Source organism: Carettochelys insculpta, chromosome 6, assembly GCF_033958435.1.
Source record: "Carettochelys insculpta isolate YL-2023 chromosome 6, ASM3395843v1, whole genome shotgun sequence".
Taxonomy (NCBI): Eukaryota; Metazoa; Chordata; order Testudines; family Carettochelyidae; genus Carettochelys; species Carettochelys insculpta.
The window spans coordinates 36,317,945-36,333,582 of record NC_134142.1 but is presented as its reverse complement, the minus strand read 5'-3'; positions in this window follow the sequence as shown (position 1 = coordinate 36,333,582).

Here is a 15,638-nt window from a genome sequence, read left to right as displayed (position 1 = left end):
AAACTTTTGTGGCCAAAGACCCACTTCATCAGATGGTCTTTGCCCACAAAAGCTTATGCTCCAAATTTTCTGTTAGTCTCTAAGGTGGCACAGGACTTCTTTTTCCTTTTGAAGATACAGACTAACTCGGCTACCTCTCTGATACTTTTCTTATATTAAGTTTTAAACTCTGGGCCAAAGACTGTATTTTTTGTGTGTGTCAATCTATCGCTTAGCACAATGGGAACCTAGTCCATGACCAGAGTTCTCAGATTCTACCACAATACTAACATTAAATAATAAAATCTCTGTTAATGGATAGTGCAAGTTGAAACTCTCTAATCCAGAATTCTGTCATGTGGCAGCATCCATAATCCAGCATGAGTTTTGCTAGCTGGATAACTAACATGGGTGAGGCCCCTAAAGTCCCATCAACCATCAAGTTTGGTTGTTTTTTTTGGTTTTTTTACAGCTACCAGTCCTGGCTTTCAGTGTTCTGTGCTGTTATTTAGCTGTAATTTACCCCTACATGTCTTCTAAGAGCCCAGTGAGTGCTGGTAGTGTTGGTAATGTTGCTTGAAAATACTGACCTCCTATGGTCTGGCAAATTCTCTTGTCTGGCACCAGTCAGGTCCCAAGAGTGCTGGATTAGAGATGTTCAACCTCCATTGTAATTTCACTGAGCACCCTTTCCTGCCCTCCCATTATGTCCTACCTCACATACACACTGGCTCATCTATTCTAGCTAAAACTGAACACTGCATAAAATGTATATTTCATCCTTCTTCCTCCCTTTGAACTATAGTTTGAAGTGGGATTATGTTCAGCCACCTTTGGGTAGAATGCTGTTTACCCAACATTACAAATCTCCATTCTTTTCTGTCTGTCGAATATTTCCCATTATAGACTGAAAACTATTTGGCTACTATGTTTCAGCTATTAATCTGCTGCCCATAGAGACAACTCATCAAGTAAGCCCCCTTTATCGATGAAAAGGAGTTGTATGCAGCAGTGCCACCCTCCAGGTAATATTTACTTACACTGGGCTTGAACATAAACCAAAAAAAAGGTGTTATTAAGCACAAATAGTAAGATGTAAGTGGTTATAAGTGAAAACAAACAGATCAAAGTAAGTCACTCAGTTGAAATGGAAAGAAGATGCATAGTTTTAATTTCACGAGGAAAAGTTATCATATGTAGATTCTTATCCTAAATAACTGGTCTCATGTCAAGTAAAATGTTCAAATCAGAACAGTTCGTTTTCTCTGATTTGGGTCAATAGCCTTTCATAGGTCTTTGTTTCCATTTATGGTGTGTCAGGAAGATTCCAAGGCAGGCTGAAGACAAAATCTGATGCTGCTTAAATAGACTTCCCATAGGATGGGATTTCCAGATCTGAAGAAGTGGGTCTGGTCCATGAAAGCTCATCACCTAATAAATTATTCTGTTAGTCTTTAAAGTGTTACAGGACTGCTTTTTTGTTTTGTGAAGATACAAACTAACATAGGATGGGAAACCTTTGTTTTACAACATTCCTCACTCTTTGCCTGGGCAAACACTGAATCAAAATGGCTTTCAGCACTGGGTGATGTAGTCATGTGTCTTTCTGGAACCAACTACCGGCTAGACTTACAGGACAAAAAATCTGTTTACAAGTATTCAGGTTGATCACCCAATTGTCAGGACTCTGGGGGCATGAGTAAGGGCTGTCATTAGCATATTTAAAAGTATAAACAGACATATTTTATATTCCTAACTTTACACAGAAGAATGATAGATTGACCAAAATAGAACAAACAGATCAGACAGACTGTAACATTAAAATTGGTAAGCTGCTTGAGGTATTTTGTCTGAAGCATTGCCAAGTTATGCATATTATGTTTATAAGCCAATTTTCATAAAGCACTGGAGATACCACCATACAGGGTAATTGCACAAATGTGTGGAAGAACCAGTAATAAAAACTATGGCTGCATCTACACTAGCAATTCTTTCAAAATATCCAGCGGAGTGCCTACACACAAAAAGCATTCTTTTGAAATTAAATTGAAAGATCATGGCACTCCTTTCAAAAGCATTCTTTCACTCCCGTTTCAGGAAGAACACCTTCTTTTGAAAACTTCTTTCAAAAGAAAACATGTGTAGATGCTCCACTGGCCCTTTTTTTTGAAAGAGCAGTCCTCATGGTGCCTGATTTTTTCAGTCCCTGGCCTGGTCTTTCAAAAGAGTGGGAGCTGAGTGAATGAGTGAATGCTCTTTTTCAAGATCGCAGATCACTCTTTCAATCTGCTATTTTTTGCGTGGACATGTTCTTTCAGAAGAGATCTTCCTGAAGGACTTCTTCTAAAAGATCACTGTAGTGTAGACATAGCCTCTATGTCCTAACTAATTGTTCTATGCCTTTACCACTAAACCCAGGCTTCCTCTTTTCACCAGTAAAGACATCTATTTTCCCAGCTGTGGCATTCAAAGGTATAGTGTTTCAAGTCCCCAAAGGACAAAAAAAAGACACACACTGCAACAGTTGATTATTAACCAGTCAAGGCAACATTTCTAAAATACGACGCTCATGAATTTTAATTTGGGGAAAATAAACCAGGTAGTAAGCTTTGTTTTGCTTTAAAGAACCACTATTAAATTCAAATAGAGAGCTACTGTACAGGTGTGAAATTAACCAGTTTTTCTTCCAAGAGTTCACTACTAACTACTGTCAACTGGGAAAGTTTAAAATACAAACCACCGTGACCACTGTTCCCTAAGGAATTTTTGTCATATTCTATAAAGTTTCCTATATTGTACTCGTCTTGGTGATATCTGAAAGCATTCCAGTAGTAAATTAAGCAACATGACTGCCACAAATTTTCGTTCAGTTTGAATATCAGATCAGAAATTTAAATTTAAGATCAATTTTGTAGAACTTAATAGTCAATTGAATACTCCCACATTTTCCAAAGTTAGACAACTTGTGCCAAATTAAGCAGTTACAAGGTAGGAGTTTTTTCTCTGAAAACTACTGCCACTGACTCTTCAGCTTAGGCTATCAGACAACAAATCCATAGTTCTCCCCACACTGAGCTCTCCAGAGGCCACTTTCCTGTGGTGTTAGTGATTTCCTACAAGTGATAACAATAATGTGAGAAATAGGTAACTAAATGGAAATTATTATGGCATTTCCAAAACTGCCTGCCTGTTGTAAATAGAGACAGTGAGCACAGAATATGCTTATTTATCTAATTTCTTAAATATCATCAGTGCATCTTTAAAGAGAAGATATAATCCAAAGGATATTGCTCTCTGTGTGACTATGAATGGTTATTATCTACTCTGCAAAACCTACGGGAATGAAACAAAAAAGGTGTGTGTATTTGTTGTTGGAAGTTTGTCTCTTCATTTGCACTGCATCTGTTGTTTTCTTTCATGGAGACTTAACATTTAACCACACTTTGTCCTTTAAACTGATCATCATCCAAGGAATCACATTCTCTCCCCTTTTCCCTATATAAAAAGCGAATGTAGAACAAAGTAACCTCCTTTAAGAGATTCTGTAAAGACATGTCTTAGGTGAACATCATCCAGAACTGCCCAAAAACACAGATGAATGGCTCACTCATTTTATGTTCACCATTTAGAGAATACAAAGTTCCAGTCTGAAGCTGTAAAATGCAGCAATGCCAATGCCATCACAAACCTTATTTTCATTCCAGTTTCACAAACATACCCCAAGTTTCTATTGACTTCAGTGAGACTGACCTTGGTAGGAGTTTTAGAAATGCAAGGATATGCAGTATCTGGACCATAAACCTTAGGGACTGAGAGGATCTGAAGTAGAGATGAAATCAGCTGGAGCTGTTTACCTGATGATTAGATAAAATACTTGAAAGGCTGCCTGGTTCACAAAGGCTACTTTATTAATGTTAGTGACTGGTATGTACAGCATCTGAAGATGTAAAAGTTATCACAGAATCACAGAATCATAGGGCTGGAAGGGACCTCAGGAGTTCATCTAGTCCAGCCCCCTGCTTCAAGCAGGATGAACCCCCTCTAAGTCATTGCAGCCAGGACCTTGTCTAGCTGGGACTTACAAACCTCAAGGGATGGAGAATCCACCACCTCTCTAGAAAATGCATTCCAATGCTTCACCACCCTGCTGGTGAAGTAGTTTTTCCTAATATTTAACCTACACTTCTCCCTCTTCAGTTTCAGACCATTACTCCTTCCGGTCAGCTGTTCTGTCAATAGAGGGAAAGACAGTCTGGCCGCTTTCTGTTGACAGAGCAGATTGCTTTCACAATCTGTTTTTATATGTAGACTCTATCCATTGACAGAAATTTTGCCAGGAAATCCCTTTCAACAGTATCTTCTGTCAACAGAGGCTTCCCATGTAGATGTGGCCTTTGTGAGGCATGTGTCACTGCTACAATTCAGAGACGGCTTCAAAAAGGCTACCTGGTTCAAAAGAAAAGGTCAAACTGGCAAATCAAATTTAGCTTTGCAAAACAGAGAGATCTTTACATATTGAAATCCTTTCACTGCCTGTGGAAAAGAGAAAAAAACATCTGTGTATTTGAGAGAGTCTATCTGGCCAAGGACTCCTCCAGAATGGTAAGTTAGGACCACCAAATTAGGAATCCGGGAGTGGCCACAGAGAGGTGCTTTTTACGTGACCCCAGGCTGCTGCAGTGAGAGAGGCCTGGGGTAGTCCCTTCTCTCTGAGGTAGCCTGAGTACTCAACCCCTCATCCACGGTCCCACCCCAGAGCCGTGATTCAGATGAAGCATGTTCATGTTCATTTTGCGCTCCCAAAAATAAAATAAATAAATAAATAAATTGAGTTAAGGACCTGAGCAATGCTGGGTAAATCATCTATCCAGTAATAAATAAAAGGGGAGCTTTGTGCATATATGTTGCCAGGGCATATTCTCACCTGTTGCGCTGTGTCATGGTAAGAACTTCCTCTCTCCTACTTTGTTTGTTGTTTCTATATAGAGTCTAAATGAGGTGTGAGAATTTTGAATGCTGTAAATATTCCTCAGCATATGTATTGATATGCATAGTTGTGTGTGAGATTGCTTTCCACAGATGTTAACTTTCACATCTGTCACTCATTCGTGTGAATGTGTGTGTGTGTGTGTGTGTGTGTGTGTATAAACACATACATTATATATAGATAACACTGGATGTGTTGCACTGTAAATGGTACCGTTTGACACACAAGGATCTCAAAACATTTTACATATAAATAAATACTCCCAGTTCTTATATCAAACTTTTTTCAATAGATTTTGAAGTTCGTTACAAAGAGGGTCAGTATTATTATCCTAATTGGACAGTTGGGGAAGGTGAGACAGAGAGCAAGGAAGTGATTTGACTAATGGTCATCTAGCAGGTTAGTAACACAACTGGGAATAGAATCCACAGTTCCAGAGTCCTGGGCCAGTGCTGTATCCACTAGGTTACACGATCTCTGTGATTCAAGTTAACCACAAGTGGTAATGCAGCCAGCTCTGAGGTGTAATGTGGCAGTTGTTTACTAGTCCACAGTAACATTATATAGAATTTTAGGCAAAGAGGTAAAACTTACATAAGCTGTGTCTACACGTGCACACTACTTCGAAGTAGCGGCACTAACTTCGAAATAGCGCCCGTCGTGGCTACATGCGTCAGGCGCTATTTCGAAGTTAACTTCGACGTTAGGCGGCGAGACGTCGAAGTCGCTAACCTCATGAGGGGATCGGAATAGCGCCCTACTTCGACGTTCAACGTCGAAGTAGGGACCGTGTAGACGATCCGCGTCCCGCAACGTCGAAATTGCCGGGTCCTCCATGGCGGCCATCAGCTGCGGGGTTGAGAGATGCTCTCTCTCCAGCCCCTGCGGGGCTCTGTGGTCACCGTGGGCAGCAGCCCTTAGCCCAGGGCTTCTGGCTGCTGCTGCGGCAGCTGGGGATCCATGCTGCAGGCACAGGGTCTGCAACCAGTTGTCGGCTCTGTGGATCTTGTGTTGTTTAGTGCAACTGTGTCTGGGAGGGGCCCTTTAAGGGAGCGGCTTGCTGTTGAGTCCTCCCTGTGACCCTGTCTGCAGCTGTGCCTGGCACCCTTATTTCGATGTGTGCTACTTTGGCGTGTAGACGTACCCTCGCAGCGCCTATTTCGATGTGGTGCTGCGCAACGTCGAAGTTGAACATCGACGTTGCCAGCCCTTGAGGACGTGTAGACGTTATTCATCGAAATAGCCTATTTCGATGTTGCTACATCGAAATAAGCTATTTCGATGTTGGCTTCACGTGTAGACGTAGCCATAATGTTTTACATATAATCCTCGTGGCAGTGTCTAGGAATCCCATCATGTGCCAAGTTGTGCTGTTGCTGAGTAAATAGGTCTCTGTTACTAAGCTCATTGGTGCTGTGTACAACTTGGCTAGGTACTGACTGAGTATAACTTAGTAACAGTGACCTGAAGAGACGGTCCATGGAACTTGAAAGCTTGTCTCTGCAATCAACAGGAGTTGGCCCAATAAAAGAAACTTGTCTCTCTCATAAAGACTGTCCACAGTTATGTGGAAGTCGTAAAAAAATAAGCTAAATAACTCAATCCTACAATGGAACAAATCAAGTATATGAAGTTAAGCCTGTATGCCCGTGTTTGGAGGGTCTGGCTCTAGGATAGTAAATAGGGTATAATTGAGTAACAGGATGTGATTATGAAAGACAAACAGAATGCCAGGAAAAAAACAAACCTCCTAGGCTATGTCTACACTACAGAGATCTTTCGAAAGAAGGTGCTCTGGAAGAGCTCTTCTGAAAGAGCTTCTTTTGAAAAAGTGCGTCCACACACAAAAAAGTGGATCAAAAGAGTGACCTGATCTTTCAAAAGAGAGCATCCACATAGCCCCTGGCTCTTTTGAAAGAACAGGCCAGGAATCGACATGAAGACTGTTCTTTCAAAAGAAGGACCCTCTGGAGTGTCTCCACATGTTTTCTTTTGAAAGAAGCTTGCAAAAGGGGGCACTCTTCCTGAAACAGGAAAGGAAAAATAATTTTGAAAGGAGCACCACATTCTTTCAATTTACTTTTGCTTTTTGTGTGTAGATGCTCCATGGGCTTTTTCAAAAGAGCCCTGTTATTTCAAAAACTCTTTTGAAAGAACTTGCTAATGTAGACACAGCCCTAGTAGTCACCTCTATTAATTCTATTAGGCTATAGAATAGTTGACAAAAAGAAGTTCCATCCAGTTTTTTCAATAAGGCTGGGCAAAATACAGTTCTAGAAATGTAGAATAGAGGAAAATCCCACTCTAGCAAGGAGCTGGGCTGTAGCTTCTGTTGTTCTATTAAAGCTCCGTGAATAAGGAAAGAGAAAATCCATTGAATAGTTCAATGAATGTTGTGATTTTTTTCAAACAAATTACTTATTATTCTTCATTTTGGCCCAAATTCAGGAAAAAAGTTTCCCCCTTTTTTTCAGGAAATAGTTACATTTTCAATGCACTTAAGTAAGCCTCAAAATCAGAAACTGTACCTATTTATGATAGTGCCAAAAGTTCAAGATACTGTAGAAGGCAAAGGCCAGATTTTATTAATCTTGTTCATGCTGAATAACACCTTCCAGTGCAATAAATTGCATTAAAGATAGTGGTTTAATGTTTGTTCAGTGAACAAATCTCACCTAGAGATGTGGGGGCCAGAATAGACTAATTAATTACTTAAACTTCAAAATACAGCCTAGGGTCAAGACAAAGAGCATTAGTAATGTGCTGGCCTTTCAGACATGGGTGGACTTCACTTAAAATGAATAAAGGGATCAGGGTCTGGAGTTCAATTATCATCAGACTTGCTAGATATTAAGATGTAAGAGTTGTTTGGTGATTCCCATGAAATGACCTGATTGTTTTCAGGGTTCTGTAATGAAAGGACTCAAACAGGGTTCTAGGAATTTTTTGACTATCATAACTGATGCAGCAAGCCCAAAGGTATTGGAGCTATGAACTGCCAAGCCTAGCCCTGGCTTGCCCTGGTACAAATTAAGCACTGAATCCATATTGTAGAAACGTCCATCACAACTGCCTAAAGAGATCAAGGTCTGGAACATAGCACACGTGGAATTAGCATACCAGCCCTTTAGCAAGCTTTCCTCAAACTACAATATCCACCTAAGGAAGTGAGGCAACAGATTGACAGAGCCAGATGGGAACCCAGAAGCCACCTGCTACAAGACAGGCCTCACAAGGAAAACAAGAGAACACCACTGGCCATCACATATAGCCCCCACCTAAGGCCTCTCCAACACATCATCAGTGATCTGCAACCCATCCTGGACAATGATCCTTCACTCTCACAGACCTTGGGAGGCAGGCCTGTCCTCACCCACAGACAGCCTGCCAACCTTACACAAATTCTCACCGGCAACTATAGATCACAACACAGTAACTCTAAATCTGGAACCAATCCCTGCAACAAACCTTGCTGCCAACTCTGCTCACATATCTGCACCCTCACAGGACCTAACATCAGCCATACCATCAGGGGCTCCTTTATCTGCACATTTATTAATAAAATATAGGCATCATGAGCCCGCAATACCCCACTACAGTTCACATTGGCCAAACTGGACAATCTCTACGTAAAAGAATAAATGGACATAAATCAGACATCAGGAATGGCAATGTACAGAAACCTGTGGACGCGTACTTCAATCTCCCCAGACACTCACTAACAGAGTTAAAAGTAGTTGTCCTAAACAAAGACATTTCAGAAATCAAATGGAGAGAGAAATCTCTGACCTGCAATTTATTTGCAAATTTGACTCCATCAACCAAGGATTAAACAGAGACTGGGAGTGGCTGGCCCCTTACAAAAGCAGCTTCTCTGCCCTGGGTGTTAATATCTCCCCATTAGACTCTGACAATGGGCCCACATCCCCTGTCTGATCTGACTTGTTTTTTCCTCTTTTGATACATACTACTGATAATGGGCCATTTCCACCTGTCTCAATAGACCTTGTCAGCTCTGGCCCTCCCTTTTACTGGGACCCCACTCTTTAAATACTCCTCTGGAAAGCCTACCTCTCCCCCCACTCATGCATCTGATGAAGCAAGTCTTTGCCCCAGAAGAAAATTAAATTTAATGTGGGTAAGTGTAAGGTAATGCACATTGGAAAAAATAACCCAAATTACACGTACAACATGATGGGGTCAAATCTAGATACGACAGATCAGGAAAGGGATCTTGGAGTTATAGTGAGTAGTTCTCTGAAGACATTCACGCAGTGTGCAGCAGCAGTTAGTAAAGCAAATAGGATGTTAGGAATTATTAAAAAAGGGATAGATAATAAGACAAAAGATATCATACTTCTCCTATATAAAACTATGGTACGCCCACATCTTGAGTACTGCGTGCAGATGTGGTCTCCTCACCTCAAAAAAGATATACTGGCATTAGAAAAGGTTCAGAAAAGGGCGACTAAGATGATTAGGGGTTTGGAACGGGTCCCATATGGGGAGAGGCTAGAGAGACTGGGACTTTTCAGTCTGGAAAAGAGGCGATTGAGGGGCGATATGATAGAGGTATATAAAATCATGAATAGTGTGGAGAAAGTGAATATAGAAAATTTATTTACCTTTTCCTATAATACAAGAACTAGGGGACACCAAATGAAATTGATGGGTAGTAGGTTCAAAACTAATAAAAGGAAATTTTTCTTCACACAGCGCACAGTCAACCTGTGGAACGCCTTGCCGGAGGAGGCTGTGAAGGCCAGGACTCTATTAGGGTTTAAAAAAAGAGCTCGATAAATTTTTGCAGGTTAGGTCCATAAATGGCTATTAGCCAGGGGTAAGGTATGGTGCCCTAGCCTTCAGTACAAGGGCAGGAGATGGATGGCAGGAGATAAATCACTTGATCATTGTCTTCTGTTCTCCTTCGCTGGGGCACCTGGCATTGGCCACTGTCGGCAGACGGGATACTAGGCTGGATGGACCTTTGGTCTGACCCAGTATGGCCATTCTTATGTTCTTATGTTCTTAAGCTTATGCTCCAAAATATCTGTTAGTCTATAAGGTGCCACAGGACTTCTTTTTGTTCCTACCAGCCCTAGCAGTTGTCCTTCAGATCAGGGTTCTTTCCCATGTCTTATCCTGTGAGTAAAGTGAAATTAGGTCCTCTGCACTGAATCTTTCACTGAAATTAAATTGACTTAATGATATATATAATTTTCAAACCTGAGTTTGCTCCTTTAAATCCTGCAAATCTCAGTCCCACAAGACACAATGATGACTGTGCAGAGGTGACCCAATTCAAAACCAAATTATCTTCCAAATCCTAGTAATACAAAGAACTTGTATTCATGCTGATCTGCAAGGTATAATATACTTGAATGTGCCAGGCACCTCTCAGACACCAGTTAAAATGTTTCCTAATCCATAGCATCAATTCAAAATGAAACCGTCAAAGAAATAGAAGCAGCTCCTCAATGGCTGTAAATGAGAATACAAGAGAGAGAGATTTACCCCAAACACCTATTTTCCCTTATTCTTTCCATCTGTCTTGCTGCCAGCTGAACTGTCAACCTGTCTCTTTTGAGTTTCATACCTTTCCCTGAATGCATTTTTTCCTTTCCACCCATATCTGTTCAAAGCCATCAGTCACACTGCAGCTTTGTAATGAACTCTCTCCCTGCCAAAGCAAGAAAATGACATCATTTTCAAAGGGGGATCAGCACTTTAATCTTGATGAGATAGAGAACAGAACAAAGGAATCATCTGGAAGAAGAGAAGGGGAAAAATGAGGTGGAGAGGTGTTGGGGGAAGTAGGAAGGATCCCTGTATTTTTTTTAATGTTTCATATATCAAGCTTTAGAAATTTGGAACATATTTGTTCTTTGTAATTGTACAGATCTGGCCTTTGAGGTCTTGTCTGGAGGTAATTTCTGAGGCAGCATTACACAGTATTGCAGACAGGAAAAAGAGAGAGAGCAATGTTTGAAAGACTAGCTATCAGTGTTTGGCATTTGAGTGCAGTGAAGATGATACCTCCACAACTGGATTAGTGTGCTCTGTCTTCCAAATGATTAATACTGGACATGTGTAAAAGAAATCTTCCATTTCAAGAACAACATGGAGACTGAGTTAAAGAAAGTGAAAGGTAAATTCCCTTCAGCCTTTCTAGGACTGAACAGACTTTGGATTTGATCTAATGCCCTGATAAGTTAATGAAAAAATCCCCTTTGACTTCAAAGGGCATTGGATCAGGCCTGTCACACAAGCGGAAAAAGCATGAAAAGAGCCAAACATTGTGAAGACCCCAAGCCTGATTCTCATTTATGCTAAGGCCCTTTTACACTGACAGAGAATTGTAAATCTGATTCTTATTTTCACTAAGGACCATTTCATCTTTGTGACAGTATAAAGGAGCTTTACTGTAAATGAAAATCAAGTATACATTTGTTAAAGCAACTGATTCCAATGAGTGGTGACATATAATGCATGATGTTTGATCTGGATAGACACATAAAACAGTGGATTCTTCTCTAAGAAAATTTTGAAAAAGAGATTTGAAAACAAAAACAAAAATAAAAATAAAAAAACCAACAAACCCTATGTGACTTGATCATCATACGTAAGTAGCTTCAAGGGAGAAAATACCAAGTAGTAAAGACCTTTTTAATATTTTGGAGAAAGCATAACAAAAAACAATGGCTGGAAATTAAGAAAAAGAAATTCAAATAAAAGTAAGGCTCAAATTTTTAACAATGAGCTTTATTAACCATTGGAACAAACTATCAAGGGAAAGGATATTTCTTCTACCTCTTGATGTCTTCAAATCAAGATTGAACACTTTTACAGATGACAGGCTTTTGTTAAAATCAAGTTATTGGATATAATATAAGGGTGAAATTCTATAGCTTGTTATACTGCAAACCAGATTAGATAGTCTAATGGTTTGTTTTGGCCTCAAAATCTCTGAATCTGTGTATTTTCCTGATACTACTCTGAATCTGTCTCAAGTACTGCTGTGAAAGGCTACGTCTACACGTGAAGCCTACATCGAAGTAGCCTGTTTCGATGTGGCAACATCGAAATAGGCTATTTCGATGAATAACGTCTACACGTCCTCAAGGGCTGGCAACGTCGATGTTGAACATCGACGTTGCACAGCACCACATCGAAATAGGCGCTGCGAGGGAAAGTCTACACGCCAAAGTAGCACACATAGAAATAAGGGTGCCAGGCACAGCTGCAGACAGGGTCACAGGGCGGACTCAACAGCAAGCCGCTCCCTTAAAGGGCCCCTCCCAGACACACTTGCACTAAACAACACAAGATCCACAGAGCCGACAACTGGTTGCAGACCCTGTGCATGCAGCATGGATCCCCAGCTGCCGCAGCAGCAGCCAGAAGCCCTGGGTTAAGGGCTGCTGCACACAGTAACCATAGAGCCCCGCAGGGGCTGGAGAGAGAGCGTCTCTCAACCCCTCAGCTGATGGCCGCCATGGCGGACCCCGCAATTTCGAAGTTGCGGGACGCGCAAGGACTACATGGTCCCTACTTCGACGTTGAACGTCGAAGCAGGGCGCTATTCCCATCCCCTCATGGGGTTAGTGGCTTCGACGTCTCACCGCCTAACATTGATATTAACATCGAAATAGCGCCCAACACGTGTAGCCGTGACGGGAGCTATTTCAAAGTTAGTGCCGCTACTTCGAAGTAGCGTGCACGTGTAGACACGGCTAAAGAAGTCAATTTTAAGCCTAAAACAGTAGTTGGTTTCACTGTCCAGCTCTATTTAGTCTATGGCTATAGTAGAGAATTTACAGGTGAACAAATGCACAGAATCAGCTGCACCACTGTAGCAGCTGTCCTATTAATTTATTTACTCCAGCTTCCATGAGTGTCAGCTCTTCCACTGACATAATGCTGGCCCCACACTGTCACTTATTTCTGTGTAATTTATGTCACTCAGGTGGTGACTTACGCTTTGTCTCCAGTATGCCGGAGATCAAGGCTTCAGTAATTGATCCAACAGCTATCAATTTATTATGTCTGCTTAGACATGATAAATTAATCTATGAGCATTCTTCCATCAATGCCAGTAATGCACCAGGACGAGAAGAGTAGCTGGCATCAGTGGGAGAGCAACCCACAAAGAACTTACTGCAAACAAGACCTAGTGGAAAAACAAAAAGCAGTCAAGTAGCACTTTAAAGACTAGCAAAATGGTTTTTTGATAGTGTATAGACCAGCATGGCTTCCTCTTTGTTACTACAAGACATAGTGGAAGTATTGTATAGTGGGGAATTAGTATACATAATGCCTAAGTCACACCCCTGAGCAAAATAAGTTATACTGATATGAGTGCTAGTGTAGACATAGTCTAAGTGTTTAGTCACTCTGTTGCGACTATTAACCGTCATGAAAATTAGTGCCAGTTGTGATGGTGATTTTAAATACCTTGTTCACTAGGACTTTAATTCAGACCACTAGCTAATGTTCTATAACACACAGATGAGTCATCAGCTATTGATAACTTTCACTAACAAAATTTAATGTCTTCAAATCAATGACCTAGAAATGGAAATCTCTTCAAGACATGAGTCTGCATATAAAATACCTAGTCAAACCTCCACTAAGTCTTACATAACATCTTGCAGATTGCTCAGAATTTCTAGCAAAATTATGTCAACTTGTCACCTAACAATTACTCACTCCTGTTCTGTACTGGATGCAAAATTGATGTGTGACATTCTTCAATAGTTTGTGCCCCCACTCAGCCTACAGAACTTCTGTTTGAAGTGCAGAATCTTAAGGAACTATGGAAATATCCAGCAAGACCTCAGTAAAGAATCTGTGTTATATGAGCGCAACCTAAACAAGTATATCCTAAATACTCCCTGGCATTGAACTGTATACAAATCACTTATGCCTGTACAGGCCTGGTGTAAAATGCAAAGAGAAAAGAGGGGTGATATTTCAGATTGGATTTGAACAGGTATAAATGGCTATATGAGATGTAAATCAATGGTGAATCATGTCCAGTCAGCTCATGCTTCCAATACTTACAGGTGTCAAGAGTTTTGAAAAATAGAAGTCCAAATGTAGATTTCTAACTTCATATTTAATCTCTGGCCCCATTTTCAAAAAAGCTGTGCGCTCCATTGGCCAATGAGAAGTAAACTATGGGATCTAAACTTAGGATCTTTTACTGGAAAACCTTGGACGTACAGTTCAAAGAAGGAGGTTATGAGAACTTACATGCTATTCACTGCACTAACCCTACTCACACTGAGCTGATAACATCAGCACTACTCATTTTGGAGATTGAAATTACTCCATTTATATTTTAATGGTAATATTAATGGGGTAAAAAATCTCCTTAGTAAAGAGATCTGTGGGGAAAGAGATAGCACTTGCTTTATCATTCTGTGCAGACATGATGGAAGCTCTAAGCAATGGCAGTTTGAAAACATTGCTCTCATCAAACAATGAAGGTATAGTGGAGTCATAAGAAAGAAAGGCACAATATAAATACAAAGTATTACATTACGTTACTTCAAGATCATAACCTATAAACATAACATGTAGCATAATAAAATGAAAGAACTGATAGTTGGAAGTGTATGTAGTGAAAGATAGAGCCATATATACAAATATATGAACTGTTAAATAATCACACCTATTTTTATTCCATGTGTATGAGATTGTTGTGATACTGCCATTGCTTTAAAAAGCAAAACCCAGGGTTAGCTTGTGCATGAACTCTCCTTCCCAGTCAGACTGTTTATGTGAGGAGAGTAAGCAGTTCACACTCTGGCCCTCCAAGATGGTCCCCAGTCTTCTGTGTCTTTCATTCACAGAGATTATTATCCAAAACAATGATTTCATCCCTTCAAAATCAATCCACAGTGCTTCTCTTTCCTCATTCACTGTCTTTTATAATTTAGAGTGAGTGAAGAGGAAATCACAGGCTCCTATCCAATTGCTGTAGTCCTTATTTTATTTATTTTATTTATTTTATTATATTTTATTTATTATTCCAAAATACAAGTAGGAAAATATTTTGTTTAAATTTCAATAAAAATTGTTTCTAAAAACGTAAATGAAATATTTTATTATAGTTTTAAAAAAAAGTGTTTGATTCTTTTTTTTTTTTTCCCAAGCATGTCATTTCAAAATCCTGGAAAAAAACTGAACTGAAAAAAAACAGAAAAAGAACAGTCTGGGGATTGAAAAATCCATTGCCTTGAGGACTGGTCTTTCAAAATAAGGGTCCCTGAGGCATCTACACATGAGTTTTTCCAAAAGAATTTTTCAGAAAAAGGGAGCCTGGAAAAGTGCTGCATTCAAAGTGCCCACACCCTGCCTAAGGGTGAAAACACAACACACTCATATCCCATTCGGTTCCTGGCTTTAATCACAAGTTTTCCAGAAAAGGTTCTAATTCATGCCAATTCTCCTGCAGGCTAGGAATATCTCACCAGGTGCGACATGCACAGGTTTGGTCATAACTCAGAGTCAGTTGTGATTAAGTATGTTGTAACTAACCCAAAATAAAGTAAACCCAAAAATAGTTTCAGGATATATCTACACAACAGAGATCTTTCTAAAGAAGTTCTTCTGGAACATCTCTTCCAAAAAAACTTATTTGAAAACAGTACATCCACACACAAAA